This window comes from Schistocerca americana, chromosome 4 (assembly GCF_021461395.2).
Source record: "Schistocerca americana isolate TAMUIC-IGC-003095 chromosome 4, iqSchAmer2.1, whole genome shotgun sequence".
In the NCBI taxonomy this organism is placed as follows: domain Eukaryota; kingdom Metazoa; phylum Arthropoda; class Insecta; order Orthoptera; family Acrididae; genus Schistocerca; species Schistocerca americana.
Window position 1 is genome coordinate 635,037,135 of NC_060122.1, and position 16,934 is coordinate 635,054,068.

The following is a 16,934-nucleotide window of genomic DNA, read 5'->3' on the forward strand; positions in this document are numbered from 1 at the left end:
TAACTCTGATCCTGAAACCCTCCTGGCATCAATCTCTGCTATCCCTGATCCACAACCACTCCTACCTGTCCCCATGCCCTCACCTCACCTCATGAATCTACATGCACACAGTTGTCTCCGCAGTCCCCCTGCACTCTGTTCTTTTACCTCTCCATCCTAACTCAAGCAGACACTTTGTGAACGTCACTCAACTTCCTTTGTGTGCAACAGTGTGAGCTCACTGGTATAACATCATGCCTCATTCCCTCATTGTCTCTCCCTCCCTCCCCCTCCCCACCTCCTAGCTCCTCCCACCTACTCAACCTGACACAACCCCTCAAACCAATCAAGCTGCATTTCTGGCACACTGTAATTGTATGTGTCATGTCTGGCACTGTGTGTGTGTGTTTGTGTGTGTGTGTGTGTGTGTGTGTGTGTGTGTGTGTGTTATTTTGTTAGTGTGAAGAAGCACATTGTCCAGAAAATGGCAACATTATAAATCTTAAGTGCCTGTCGATCACTCAACTCTGCAACTATACGGTATGTATTTACATTTACACCTTCCATTATTTGTATTCCACACAAGACTTATCATATTAAAACGTTGGTTTACCAGAGGTAGGTACCATAATTACACAAAAGAAAAGAAAAAGCACATTTTTGGATCCAAAGGTAATGTTTGAAGCATTTTATTCTCCAGCAAACTGTTTCAATGCTTAGAGCTTGCAAATGGCGGTGTTCACTATCCAGAATCCAATCAGCTTTAGAAATGTGTCATGACTGCTGCATCATAAAAGCACACGCATCTGTGAGTAGTACTGCATGAACATTGAAAAAATGACTTGTGGCCCTGTACAGACCAGAAGATAGAAGTTCTGCATTTCTGGTTGGTTTTGTTGGCAATTTTGCACTGAGAAATAAGTTATGCTGCCAGGTGAAAACAGTTAAAGAAAGTAGCCATTCTGTTATTGGAAATATAGAAATTGGTACATATGTATTAAAATCTATGCATTGGATTTTTTGATAGTTTACAGTATTATTACGGAGCCCCAGAGAGAAAAATCTAACTTGTTAATATCCTTACTTGAAGTACATGAGGAGCATAAAATATTTTTTATGTTCATCCTTACCATTACTTTCCTTGAAAACCACTGTACTTGAATTTAATTGACTATAGTTTCAATGAAACTGCAAATGCTCCATTTAATTTTTCAGTCCAATTTCCTCCAGTGTATTATCATTTCTACCTCGGGGAGACCTAGTTGTTTCTGGAGCTTATCAATACAATAATTCATATGGGTGTCAGCAGTTTTTCTTGCTGTGATATCATTTTCCCCTCATTTACTTAAGGAGATCATGGCTGCTCAGCTGTTACATGGCTGTATGTGTGCACATCTACCTGATTTCCTCTGCAGGAAATGTCTAGCCATTGCACTTGCCCTATTTGATGCTGTCTGCATTATACGAGGGTACCTGGCTGTAGTCGAAGCTGTGCAGTCCGTGAATATCCAAGTGAGAACACTGCAAGACATGCCGGAAACAGTCCTACATTGCCACTTTCAGGGTCCTCAAACATCAGTTTTCAAAAGCTGACATTTTATCTTTGTTTATAGGAGTAATATATACTGGATGTAACAAACAATTATGCTAACATATGCAAGAGGCATTACTCTTGTTTGTTCCTTTTTTGATTCCTTCCTTTCCAGAGATTTTGTTGATCTGAATTGTACAACACATCCTGCTGGTGTAATGTGTTATACAACGATGCTTCCTCTTTCCACTGCAAGGAGCTAACAATTTCAAATCCAGGACAACTCCAAGATGACCCATCATTGTTCAACAAGGGGTTACACAAATACATGTATACTCATACTAGGTTTATTTTGAAAACATACACATGGTTACCTTACTACAGATAACTGAAGAGACAGTAAAAATGACAGTACACAGAAAATAAAATCAGATAAAGACCTCCCTTAGTCAGATAAAGATGGCACTTAGTCCTCTTCACTGGCATGGTCCACAGAGCCTGCTGTTTTTACACCAACCTCGTTGTAACCAACTGCTGTACAGCTGCTTCAGATGGTCTTTAAATGTCTTACCAACCACCACGCGTATCACTTGTAGTTGTGAAGTTGTGCCTCCTGGAATGGCAACAATATCTGTTTAATTTCAGGATCTCTGTCTTTACTGCTGGTGTCAGATGTCCAAGATGTCCATTGAAAGCATCAAGGATCAACATCCTACCATTCTTTAGAAGATTGTCTGGCCTCCTGCTCCAGACTGTATGGTGCCAATCTATAACCAACTTATTAGTCACCCATCATTTTCTGTTACACCAGGTGGTTGCATTTCCTTTGGCATAGGTTTTGTGATGTAGGATGACACAGGGTCACAGCTTTCTTCCATCAGCAAGCACACATACATGACGGTGGTTCACGATTTCTCATTGCTCATTGTGTGAACCAAAGTGCTTGTGGGTCTTTCTCTTCAACTGTTGTATGGGATGGCATGTTGAAGTAAACAGAGGTCTCATCAGTGTTTCTGATTTTTGCCTAAAAGAGGTAAGCATGTTCCTTCCTCAGTCATATAATGTGTCACTGATACTTGACCAGTTTTTCCACCTACAGTGCGGAGATACACTGAGCAAAGGATGACAGATGTCCCAGCAGAAGTACATTGTGTTGCATCATCCTTGTACACCACCCAGAACTGGCTTTAAATTGGGCGCTGTGTTCCTGTGCCAATTCACATGCATTATTTCATATGGCATCACGGGAAACTGTGTTCCTTCTTTACCTCTCTCATGCACAAATGCCACTATTTCCAATTCATTTCAAAACATCCACTCTGTGGGCCACTGAAAGCTTTCGTTGTTGACTTCGCATTTTTCAGATGTCCTTTGTCCTTTTGCCACCTCTGAATATTACCTTATATGACTCCATACTTCCCTGAAGCCATACAATTGTTTGTTGCTTCTGCATGCCAAACAACCACAATTTTGCAATTTCCGTCATAGTAATGCCTGCATTATGTTGAAAACATTGATGTTGAACTACATCATTCCACACCATGATCCATGACACGCTTTACTGTACAGTTGGAATGTGAGATCTCCGAAGTCAAATAACAACTGGAAAGAAAAAAAAAGGCTGCAACAAACACCACCTGCTGTCATACAACAATGCCTAAACCACATTTGTATGTTTAAGATTAAAGAGGTTGGTGTAGCAAAGAGAAAAGTTACAGCTTAATGGAAGCTCCAAGTTCTATTTGGCAAAGAAAAGAGAAACTCCACATCATGTGCCATGGATGCAAGACAACCTCCTCCTTTCTTGGCATGAAATTTCAGGAAAAAACCTCATCGTGGATTTGGAGGTATACAGTATTTCATTTACTGGTAATTCGAAGAAGCAGACAATTATGATTTCACTTGAGAACAGTTATTAAATACTCATGAACTGTATGGTTTGTTACTGAAAATATTGCTCATTTCATGCAGCTTTAGTGACAACCACATGCCACAGTAGTACATTAATCATTCCACACTGAAAAGTTGACCCTCAGCACATGGCACAAATAATTATATCGAAAACATGTTGGCAAACATGTCCAACCCAACCTATTCCACACACATGTGTCTTTATTGAATGCAACTCCCTGACCATGATGCCAAGTAACAACAATTAGCACTTCAGAATGCATTGTCAGCAGACAAGTGCTGGACAAGACTAAACCAGGAATAGTTGCAGTAACGTAATATTTAATATGTGTTGAAGCAAATCAATAAGTTTATGGCAAATGTCACAAAATATAATCAATATAGTGATGTGGAACGATACAGGATCCCCATAATTGCAATGTGTTCTTGGTTTGTAGGTGTTGCAATCCTTTAGTGAGAGCAAGCTTTATGGACTTGTGCTGTCAGGACAGCATTTCTTTGTGAGGGACAATTATAGCTCAGATATGAGGTTAAAGGTAAAAGGGAGTAAATTTCCTATTGACCTTGTGGACTGTGAAGGTATTTTCCACTTTTTCTCAAGAAACTCGTCAAGAAAAGGAAGCAACCTGTCTTTTCAAGCTCCATTGTAAATTTTACATTAATGTGGATTGACGTGTTTCTGTTCTTGTGCTAGAAAAGGAAATCATTAAGGTGTAACAACTGTAAACATATCTTCTACCTTTCATGACAGAAAAGCCTCATTGATGATTATGTCTTGAAGATTTGGGTTGCAACATCCCTCATTCTTCGTCAGCTGCTGGGCTAAATTTGTAACATGCAATAGTCAAAGTAATTTATCAAACATTGAAAAACAGCGGTACCTCATGAAAGATAGTGTGGTCATCATGTGTCATCCTCTGAAAGTGACCATGACCAGTCCAAAATAGTCATTATTTTCAACCATCTTTTTGCCTTTCGCTGGCCAGCACTTACCTTCTTCCTTTATTCTTTATGCAGCAATTGCCTTTGGTCTGCTTTTCCTTGTGTTCCATCTGTTTTCTTATAGAATTCTAAATTCTTACTGTTCAACCAGCTCAGGTCAACCTTTTCTATTATAGCTGTGTGATGATCTTATTGTGATTTTACAACTCCCACATTTCTTCAGTTTTCCTTCTCCTCAATTTTATGCTATCACCTGTGATTGCAAGCCCAGAAATTTTTTGTTGGCCCTTTCCTTTCAGAAGTGTTAATAGTTGTTCCTCATATTTTTTCCTAAATGTCAAAGCTTCATGTTCATACACTGACGTGCCAAAGGAACTGATATATTCAAATACAGACATATGTAAACCAGCTGCATACGGCACTGCAGTCGGCGACGCCTGTATAAGACAACAAGTGTCTGGCACAGTTGTTAGATTGGTTACTGCTGCTACAGCGGCAGGTTGTCAAAATACAAGTGAGTTTGAACACTGTGTTATAGTCGGCACATGAGTGATGGGGCACAGCATTACTGAGGTAGCAGTAAAACTCTCCGACATCGCTGTGGCCGGAAAAAGATCCTGCAAGAACAGGACCAATAATGACTGTAGAGAATTGTTCAATGTGACAGAAGTGCAACCCTTCCACAGATTGCAAATTGCTGTAGATTTCAATGCTGGGCCATCAACAAGTGTCAATGTGTGAACCATTCAACGAAACACCATGGGTATGGGCTTTCGGAGCCGAAGACCCACCATGACCCTTGATGACTGTACGACACAAAGCTTTACACCTTGCCTGGGCTTGTACTGTTTGGTGAAATTGGACTGATGGTGACTGGAAACTTGTTTACTGGTTGTACGAGTCTTGTTTCAAGTTGTATCAGGCGGATGGACGTATACAAGTATGGAGACAACCTCATGAATCCATTGACTCTGCATGTCAACATGGGACTGTTCAAGCTGGTGGAGGCTCTGTAATGGTGTGGGGCATGGAATTGGAGTGATATGGAACCCTTGAGACAGCTACACACACATCTGACAGACACATACATAAGTATCATGTCTGATCAACTGCATCCATTCATGTCCATTGTGCATTCCAACGGACTTGGGCAATTCCAGCAGGGCAACACAATACCCCACACATCCAGAATTGCTATGCAGTGGCTCCAGGAACAATCTTCTGAGTTTAAACACTTCCGCTGGCCACCAAACTCCCCAGATATGAACATTATTGAGCATATCTAAGATGCCTTGCAACATGCTGTTCAGAAGAGACCTCTACCCCCTCATACTCTTAAAGGATTTATGGACAGCCCTGCAAGATTAATGGTGTCAGTTCCCTGCAGCACTACTTCAGACATTAGTCGAGCCCATGCCAAGTCGTGCTGCGGGACTTCTGCATGCTTGCAGGGGTCCTACACACAGGTGTACTAGTTTCTTTGGCTCTTCAGTGTGTAACAGCAAGATTGACATTTTAGGTCTGTGGAAACCAGATGGCAATGGCATGAAGATTTCAACAGTGATTTAAAGAGAATAATCTACAGTAGAGGAGAAGTACAAGGCAGGAATGGGGTAGCAATCATTCTGGCAAAAAGTGGATGGTAATGCTATGAACATCTGTCATGTAAATGGTACATTACTAATAATCATATTTTCAGCTAAACCCACCAACCATTTTTCTGCTTTTGCATAGGATGAATATGAGATTGGAAAAAAAAGAAAAAAAAGTGTGAAAACGTAGAAGACTTAATAAAAATAAAAGAAAAGGGCAATATAATCATAAAGAAGGATTTCAACACTGTAGTAGGGTGTTATCTTGAAAGGACAGCAAGTAGATTTGGATAAGGATTTTTCAGTAACAGAGAAGAGTGTATACTTAGGTTTTGTGAGGATCATGACATGGCGACAACAAACACAATCTCTTAAGTGCATAAAAGGAGGTGGCACATACGCAAAGCTCAGAGTGATAACAGAAAGTACCAACCTGATTTCATATTAGTGAACAGTTAGTATAGAAACTTAATAAACTCTATCTAAAACAGAAAGCTCAATGCAACAAGATGCATATTGAAAAAATTCAAGAGCCACCAATAAGAAGGGGGCTGCTGCTGTCACTGCTGTAGGCCAAAACTGATGATAATTGCGTGGTGGTGTCAGAATTTATCATGCCGGGAGCAGGCAATACATGTGTGCGGGAAGATGCTCACAGTTGGAGGAAAGCGGCGCCCCTGGCTGCAGAAAGGCCATCCGCGCTTGCGCTATTGGCAATCACTGTGCTACCGGATGTTCCTGCAGTTAAAGTCTGAACTAAATCTCAGTTGTGCATTGCGTCACTTGATTAATTGGAAGTTCTTGTTTTCCCTGTTTTTGATTTAATGGCAGCCAGTGCTGGATTCCAGGCGGTGCTTAGTTGAAAACCTGCATCCCTGTTGATAAGATTGTCCACCATATGGATATGTATGGCCTTCTTAACAACACAGTCCCAGAAAGATGACGCTAGGGATAAAATTTCCATCTGTTCATAAAGCTTACGATGTCCTGTGTCCAGGCAATGCTCCGCTACCGCTGATTTATCAGGTTGCCCCTGGTTTGTATGACTGTGTTCGATGCAACATTCTTGCACGGTTCAGCATGTTTGTCCAATATAAGATTTTCCACATTGGCATGGGATTTTTTTTATACATGCTACATTTGCTAAGGCCAAGGTCGTCTTTGACCGAGCACAATAAATTCCTCAATTTTGCTGGTGGCCAGAAAACACACTTGATGTCATGCTTTTTGAGGATTGTTTCTATTCTCGAAGACATGCCGCCAAAATAGGACAAGAACGCTGTATCTCCATTTACATCCCTGCTTCAAAGCAGGTGTACTTTTCAAAATTATAAAGTCATGTTGTGTATCTCCTCGGATGATATTGTAGAGAACATGATGATACTCATTCACAAAAAAGGGGGGAATACAGCAGACTGTTTCAATTGCAGAACAATAAACGTAATTTCACATGCAGAAAAAATACTCATATCCATAATAAAAATAGAATAAAATGCAAAATTTTAGTTTTACACAAAAAATAGCATCACAAGAGCTTACTAGATAGAAAGTTGAAATTAAATTGAGATAATTACATATATGTTTTTGACCCATAAAAGCAATTTGACTTTTCAAGACCATGAAAGAAACGCACCTATTCAGGAACAGTATAAAACATACAAAAACCAAAGTTCAATGATACATATTAATGAGGAACAATCTAAAGCCAACATCAGAAAATGGGTAAGAAAAAGCTGTTCATTATTGTAGTATTCATTTTTAAACTTTTCTTGGAAAAAACTATGAGGATCTCCAGAGGATAACATCTCTGAAGTTAAAGTGAATAGTGTTCCCATACACTGCATAAGATTTGCTGATATGATATTGCCTTAATAGCTAACAATGAGAGACATAGACAGATGATGCTTTCTACATCAAAATGGAAAGTAACAAAATAGAAAAAAGTTGATGATTGTTATTTATGCACCTTAATCACAGTGGAGAAATGCAGTATGGGAATCACAAAAAATTGCATCAGCTGAGCATGCTTTCATTGAAAGATGACAAATAGTTTAGTACAGAAAGAAAAAGGAAAAGAAAGGGTTTGCCAGGACATCAATTTGAAGTGTGCTCCTGTATGGCTGTGAAAGTGAGACGTTGTTGAAAATGGACAGAGAAAATTTTAGTAACAGGGCACAGCATTTAGATGATGATGTCTGAAATAATACTGCCATTATATTTAAGTTGATGCTGACCAATCTTTTTCCTTCGAATTTTTCACAAGTTCTGAAGTGTTCTGTTAGCAGCTGCTAAATGTGCGTCTCTCCTTATATCTATTCTAATGTCTGTATTAAATAAACTATGCAAATATTTGAACCAGTCAACCTTCTTGGATGTGCACTGATGCACAAAATTATTAATAAAAAGGCAAATCTAAATGTTAGTGATGGAGTTGATAAGCTGTCTAAAGGAATGTTGTTGTTGGTGTGGTCTAAAGTCTAAAAACTGATTTGACACAGTGTTCCACAGTAGGCTACTTTGAACAAGCCTCTTCATGTTCACATAAATATTGCAGCCAACTTTCTCTTGAACAGGTTTACTACTTTAGTAAAGCCTTTGGTAGCACCACATTTTACAAGCTTACCTGAACCTTTAATCAACCGTACATACCTTCAGACCAGACTTTCTGACATTTAAATTTATATTCGATGTCAACAAATTTCTGTATTTCAGAAATGGTTTTCTTGCTATTGCCAGTCTGCATTTTGCATCCTCTCTACTTCAGTCATTGTTGTTGTTGTTGTTGTTGTTGTTGTTGTGGTGGTCTTCAGTCCTGAGACTGGTTTGATGCAGCTCTCCATGCTACTCTATCCTGTGTAGTAATCCAATCAAGATTTTTCATCTGACTTCAGTCATCATCAGTTATTTTCCTGCACAGAGAGCAAAACTCATTTACTCTTTCTGTTGTCTTATTTCCAGATATAATTCCCTCGGCTCTGCCTGATTTAATTTGACGGTATTCCATAACACTTGTTGAGGGTCATATATTATCCAATCCGTTCAGCTGCTCTTCCGAGACCTTTGTCATCTCTTATCCACAAAGTTTTCATTTGTACAAACTGAATAACACTGGGCCTAGGTTGCAACCTTACCACAATCTGTTATCAAATACTGCCTCCTTTTTATGTCCAGTTCTTACAATAGCAGTCTGTACAAGTTGTAGTTAACCTTTTGCTCCCTGAGTTTTATGCCTGACACATTCAGAATTCTGAAACATGTATTCCAGTCAACAATTTCAGAGGCGCTCTGCAAATGCTGTAAACTTAGGTTTACCTTTCTTGAACCTATCTTCTTAGATAAGTCATAGAGTCAGTATGATTGCCTCAGTCTTCCTACATTTCTCTAGAACTCAAACCAATATTCGTCAAGACTGCCTTCTGAGAGGTTTTCTACACTTTCTTGAATAATTTGTGTGAAGATGTTGCAATCACGATTTTTTAAGCTAATGTTTCAGTAATATTTACATCTGTGAGGACTTATCTTCCTAAAGTCTTGAGGATATTGTGCTTGTCTCATATATCTTGCATACTAGGTGGATAGTTTTGTTATGTACGGTTGATCCTCCAAGGGATCTCAATAATTCTTAGGAAACATACTCCTCAAGTGACCTTGTTTTGACTTCAGTCTTTCGGTGCTCTGTCATTTTCTTCTCACAATATCATATTTCCCATCTCAACATCATCTATTTTGCTCTTCCTCTTCCATAATATTTTCTTGAAGCTGTTTCCATTGTATAGCCATTCTGTATATTTCTTTCAACTTTCAACCTTTTCTTAGTTGTTCAATATTGGCTTGATACCAGAGCTCTTTTATTCACACAGCTGCTTTGCTGTTTCTGAAGATTTCTATAGTTTTCCTGTAAGTGAAGTGCTTATGCAGCTTCGCATTTCTGTTCTAGCCATTCCTGCTTTATCATTTTGCACTTTCTGTCAGTCTCATTTTTTAGATGTCTTTACCACTTGTCTCCTTCTCGATTTGATGTCTTGTTAAATTTTCTCCTTCCATCAATTACATTCAGTATTTCTTGTGTCATGCTAGGATTTCTACTGGGCTTTGTCTTTTTGCATATTTATGCTCTGCTGCCAGATTATTTCACGTCTCAAAGCTATCCATTCGCCTTCTGTTGATTCCTTTCTCTTGTTTGTCAATCAGTCTTTCCCTAATGCTCCCTTTGAAACTCTTGACACCCTCTCGTTCTTTTAATTTATCCTGGGCCCATTTCCTTAATTTCCTAACATTTTGAAATGTCTTTATTTTTAATCTGTAGCACGTAACTGAAAACCTATGATGAGAGTCCACAGGAAGTGTTTTGCAGTTTCAAATCTGATTTTGAAATCTCTGTGTTACCAAATGAAATTTATTTGAAACTTCCAGTGGCTCTTCCACATATACAGTCTTCTTATATAATTCTTAAACCAATGATTGAATAGTGCACTGTATAAAATTGTACTGGGTGGCTTCCCCTTTCATTTCTTTACCCCAGTCCATGTTGTCGTACTACTCTACCTTCTCTTCCTTTGGCTACTATAAAATTCCTCTCCCCAATCACAATTAAATTTTCATCTTCCTCAGCTACTGAATAATTTCTTTTATCTCATCGTACATTCTTTTAATTGCATCATCTGCAAATCTAGTAGTCACACAAAGTTGTATTAGTGTTATTGGGATTGTATCTGTATCTTTCTTGGCTGCGATAATGTGATCACTGTGTTTCTCATAATAGCTTCATAACAGCTTACCTACATTCCTTCTTTCTTATTTATTACTAGACTTGTACCTGTACTTTTTTCTGACCATCAAGGGCACCCATACAGTGGTTTGTGGGGGGAGGAGGTGGAGGCTGTGGAGTATTTTTAATGTTTTGAAAGACAAATGGCGACTTGTGAGTATTCATAAAAAAAGTTCCAGCTCAAACCCTTTAAAAAGCTGCATAATACTGACTTCGAAATCATTTTCTTGAAAGAAAAACATCTGAATACACACTATATTTTTTTCCTTTCCCAGAGAGCTAGGGCAAGGCTGCGGACCACCCTTGTCCTCGGGAACGGGTGCCCTTGCTGACCACCCTTGTCCTCGGGAACGGGTGCCCTTGCTGACCATAGGTTCGTGTTCTTTCTGCCTAAAGGAATAATTCATTAAGTGTCATTCTCTTTATTAGAAGTCTTGTTCAGGCACACACATAGCTTGGTTGTGTGAATTAAAAATATGTGATAAGCTGTTCTTGAAACTATAGGTAAAAGTAAAAGCAAATTTTTGATGCCCTTAAACAGAAATACTTTACATACAAAGCATCTAACTGGCAGATAGACTGAAACTGATAATTGGCAGATAGACTGAAGCTGATAATCTACAGATTTTTCTGTCAGCAGGGAGAAATAATATAGTCCTCTGCCTAAAATAACATTGGCTTGCAAAAGTCTGTACTGACATCCTTAAAAACACTAGAGAAGTTTAGTTTAGCAAGTAACGTTTGTAGAAGTAACAGAACTTCTTTAATGTATAAGGTAAAAGGCTATATCAATTTTCAGAATGGTGATGGCATATTTCAGTTTCTGTATAGAGGAAAAAAATATTTTAATAATTTCCATTTATTACATGACAGTGCAACAAGAGGAAGGAAAAGTATTACGCAAGACAACATAACCTCAGATTGACAATGAGTGCTGCAGATGAAGGATTGGCATATTGCTTATCTCATAGCGAAATGTGTACACATTATTACTGTGTTTAAAATTTAATTGTATTTCAGATATTTTATGTAAAGTTAATTTATATTGATTGTAATTAAGCCTTGATAACAATTAAAAATGGTAAATGTAGTCAGAACACACACATTATGTTTATCTGCTGCTTATAAAATTGTAACACCCAATAATCTCACTGGAAATTGGTCAGCTGGAGTCCACAGGCAAAGAATTTTATAATCCCCCCCCCCTTTTTCACTTACTTTTTAATCTTATTGAATGTCTCCCCCCCCCCTCCCCCAGGAAGGAAACTGTTAATTCTGGGAGCTAGGGTGTGTGTTATTTTTACTTTCAAATGTGTGTTACTGACAGTACTACATATTTCGAATCCTAGAGGTAAGTACTGAACAGCAGTTCTGTCTTAACTAAAGTATTTATATTTAGACATTTGAGTCTCTTAGAGGAACTAACAAAATAATTCTGAGCTGTTATGCATAAAGGTGAACTGTTCATAAATGTAAATATACAGAGTAGTTAAAATATTTATTTCCATAAATAGTGGTCAGCAAGAATCACTAGATGTAATATTACACATATTTTAATAATAGTTTTTATGTATTAATGATATTATATTTGCACTGCTTGTATTTCCCCAAAATATAATTCCTTATCTTACATCACAGTTGAAGTCGCTGTGATAAACAGTTTTTCTTGTTTCTCTGTCATGTATGTAGGACAGTATTGATGTTAAAACTGTGAATTGATTAATTTGTCTTTAAATTTGATGGCCATGATAATTATTTTTATTTGGAATGTTTAATTTCAGCGTATTTATATGAAAAAACACTTTTTTTGCCACTTGATATCTGGTTATAAACTGAACTAAACTATTAGCCGATTGTCTAGCATAAGTGACAAAGATGGTGTTGTGCCTAATGGTGCAAATATAAGCAGCAAAGAATTTACAATCATCAAAGAAATTAATACACAAAATTATCCATTCACAATCGTAGAACACTAAAAACTGGCTTCTAGATTTAACAAAATTGGATTGGGTAGACAGTCAGGTTTTGCTGTAGCAAGAAATGAAAAGTAACTGAAGTTTGCCGATTCATTTGCTGTTGATCAGGATACTCATATTTTTTCTGTTTAGTTATATTTCACCCAGCACCCCCAGTGAAATCAGTAGACTTTATTATCCCATTTAGATCAAATTATTGCTCTAAGCTGTATAGGGTATTAGTTTCTCTTTGAAGAATTTGTTCTGTGGTTTCACTTTCAATGAGTACAGATGTGTCATCAGCAAATAAAACTGAATGGGAAGTTATACTTAAGGGTAAATCATTTACATGACATAAAAACAGGATTAAGCCTATAATGTAATAGTTTTCCAGTATGTCATTTACTGTAATTTATTAAGTCTGTATTTGCGTCATTTTTCATCTCATTGTGTGTTATCTTCTAGCAATAGACACTTTTATACAATCAGTTAAGATACTGACTTCAGTTGGCCTGTGAAGTTGAACTTGATACCAAATGACTGAGATACCAAATGACTGAATGAGTTAACACTAGGGTGCACCACTGCTTCCATGCTCCAGAAATTTGTTACCTGAATGAATTTTCCACTCTGCAGCAGAGTGTGCACTGATATGAAATTTCTTGGCAGGTTAGAACTGTATGCAGGACCAGGAATTGAACCTATGACCTTTGCCTTCTATGGGCAACTGCTCTACTAATTTAGTAGCCCAGATGCAAAAGCTGCTAACCGTATGATAAGCGAAATTGAGGTAATAATGAAAAACTCATCCCATCTAAACTATTAAAGACTTTATTTCTTTTTCAAAAATAAATAAAAAATAATTAATTACTCAGTGTTAATGGCTGAAATCTGTCTTGAAGTTTTAGATGTTAAAATCATAAATAAAATGTTGATTTAGCAGTTTTTGCACCCGATTTATGCAGTTAGCAGGTTTTGCAAACGTATCCGTCCATTTATGAAACAAACATTCAGTTACGAACCCCGCTATTTGGTAATATGTTGGGAGTGACAGAAGGATGGAATTTAATTATTGCGCATATAAACAGATTAACTTTTATTTCAAAGAGAAGTCTGAAAATTCTACAAAACTGGCATATAAAAATACGAAGATATGAAGGTGCACTATTATACCAGGAAAAACTGACTTATTTAATGTCAAAAAAAGAACAGAAATAAATGTTCAACTTCGTGTTTTTTTAAAAAAAAATTCACCACCGTGCTTTGACATCAAAACATATTGTAGGAAATGCCGTAAGATCCAAATTGTATCTTACTAAAACATTGATAAAATTTCAGAAAATTATAAAAGTGGTGGAAAGTTGCATCTTAGTTAAAACAGCAACAAAAAATTCTAGAAATTGAGACTGGCTGAAAATTACTTTTAAGTGACATTGACCTCAACACCGTCCATCAACTCAAAATCACTTCTGGCTTGTTCCTCGTTCTGAGGGTTGGCAGTGGCAGGAGTGATTCTAGAAGTGCCTTCCTGCTTGTGTAACACCTCAGTGTAGAATTTGAGTTTGTCATTGGTCACCCAGTCTTCACTAAAGTGGAGCTCTAAACACTTTTTGACATCTTCAAGTTTAGCTTCTGAGAGTTCTACACCTGCTGTGATTGGGGTTGGGCATTTCCTTTGCTGAAATTTTTTCCCTTCTTCGGGATGTTCTTCCTCTCTCCAGCTTCAAAATTGTAGAAGAGCTCTCCATGAACGAGACAAATCTTCTTGTTCTTGCTTTTTGTGAAAATAATTTTTTTGGCTTTTTGAATCTGGAAATGCCAGTTACCAGCTACTTACAGTAATCCTTTCGTGTATGCCATAACAATTAGTGTCAGGACAGTTTTCATTGCCTAACATTGCTTTAATAATACTTTTCCATGTTCTTACCTTACTGTTTTGGAAACATTTTTATTTTTATTATTTATTTATTTATTTATTTATTTGTTTATTTATTTTTTCCCACTGATCAGGACGCCACTTCCTTTCCCAGGGAAGACCATCATCCTCAGTCTCATTCTGGTTATTTTCTACTACTACAGGTTCAATTTCTTGCAGAATTCCTACTATTTCAATTACCCCTACTTCATTTGTACAGTCTTCTGCATTTAAACCGTCCAAAAAATCACTCATTTTCTTCAAAAAATGCATGTAAATATGTTAACATGCACCCTGCTGATCAGCTGAACTGTGACTATCAGCGTATATTTCAAAAATGTATCGGCAGTGAGAGCTTCACTGTTGTGTACACATTTGCTACAGTGCAGCCAACCTAACTGTGAATAAGTAAGATATCCCTTCAATTCCAATGAACTGAAACTAAGTTTGAATGTATAGATTGGTAAGTCTGATGTCAGTTGGTGTGCTGTGCATCTGGACATGGGACGGTGACTGCCATACCTGTAGAACTGGGCAGGTTTTGCAGACCTTGGACATTCAGCAGGCTTTGCTCCTGAGGAGAACATGTAGTTAGCGGCATTTGCAACTGCACATGAGTTTTGCATCTGAAACCTATTCCATCATGCAGGTGCTGAAAAAATCTATATGACAGTGTGCTCAACTCGAAATCTACAAGAAATACATTTAGTGGCATCTAGGTTACTCACTTGAGCTACCCAAGTAATACTCACAACCCATCCTCACAGCTTTACTTTAGCCAGTACATCTCCTGCTTTCCAAACTTAATAGAAATTCTCCTACATACCTTGCGGGACTAACGTTCCTGGAATAAAGGATGTTGTGGAGACATCCCTCATCCACAGTGAAGTCCATGACACTAAATTTTACACAATTATACACTAATCCAGTTGATGGTTTTATTTACCGCAATTCAATCTATGGGATGAAGTAGTTCCATATGTATCCAATGCAGGCATGAAAAACTGTTGTGATATTGTTAAACTGACCAAGTGTTGCTAGCCCCTCATTTTTTGTGCGGTTTTGCTGCATATTAAAAAAAAAAAACACACACACACCACAACCTCTCCACAAAGAAGTTATGCAAATTGGTCACAAATTGATATTCATTACAGGTATTGTTGGAAAATGTAAAATAGTAAACTTTGATGGTCATTGGATGAATGTGTGATGTTGCAGTGCATTCCACCATGCAGCTGGCGAGGATAGTAAGCAGGAGACATGTCAATACCTGGGCGTAAAGTCTTTTTGAATTTCATTGGTGTACTCAGTTGGACATTAACTGTGCCTCACAGACAGGCATGTAAACCATATATGCAGATGATAGCATTTGAGCAAGGACATGTAAGTGGGCTCAGCGAAGCCAGTTGGAGTAATCGATGAATTGTTTGATGTTTGAATAGGAGCAATGCTGCTGTTTGCTGATGTTGGCAGGAATGGTAGAACCATGATCAAACACATTGTCAAAAAGTAAGCGGTTGACCTGGACACACGAATGAATGTGAGAACCAAACGATCGTCAGAGAGGCACTCGTCAATCCGATGTGCAACTGTTGCTTCACTGATCACAAGGACCTTTAATAGGCAACCAGCAGAAAAGGGGCTGAGCTCACAGCGCTCATTGTGCCAACTACCATTGACCTCTGTACACCAATAAGGCCATTCCACTTACAATGTTGTCAAGCACATTCAGCCTGGAATCTCATTGGCTGGTGTAGAATTGTCTTCAGAAGTGGTCTCCTTTGAACTGAGACTGACAACCAGGAATCATGGTCAGTGGTGTAATTTTGCATCATAGCAGAGCCCCTTTAACTGTCATCCAGAGCCCCATCACAGCAAAGTGGTAAGTCGACAATATTCTACATCCCATTTTCTTACCCTTCATAACAATCCATCCTGGGCCTATAGTTCAGCAGGATAATGCTCGCCCACACACGGTGAGAGTTTCTGCTGCTTGTCTTAGTACTTGCCAAGCCCTACCTTGACTGGTAATGTCGCTGGATCTCTCCTCAACTAAGAATGTTGGGAGTGTTATTGGCAGAACCCTCCAACCAGCTCTGGGTTCTGGTGCTCTACTGTGCCAATTGGATAGAATTTGGCATGATATCCCTCAAGAGGATATCCAACAACTGTCAGTCAGTGCCAAGCCAAGTAAGTGATTTCATAAAGGCCAGAGGTGAACCAACTCATTATTGGCTTGCCCAATTTGTCAGGCTCTTTATCTTGAATCAATCAGCCTAGTTTTCTTAAACTGTAATCATTTGTTTGTCTGTACACCTACATCACATCTAACGATTTCCAT

At 38.2% G+C, this 16,934-nt stretch overlaps 1 protein-coding gene across 6 annotated transcripts in view; it reads left to right on the forward strand.

The window, feature by feature from the left end:
• The window catches only part of LOC124614006 (galectin-4-like), a 141,934-nt gene that overhangs the window by 122,947 nt on the left and 2,053 nt on the right, over positions 1–16,934 (forward strand). The window lies entirely within an intron of this gene.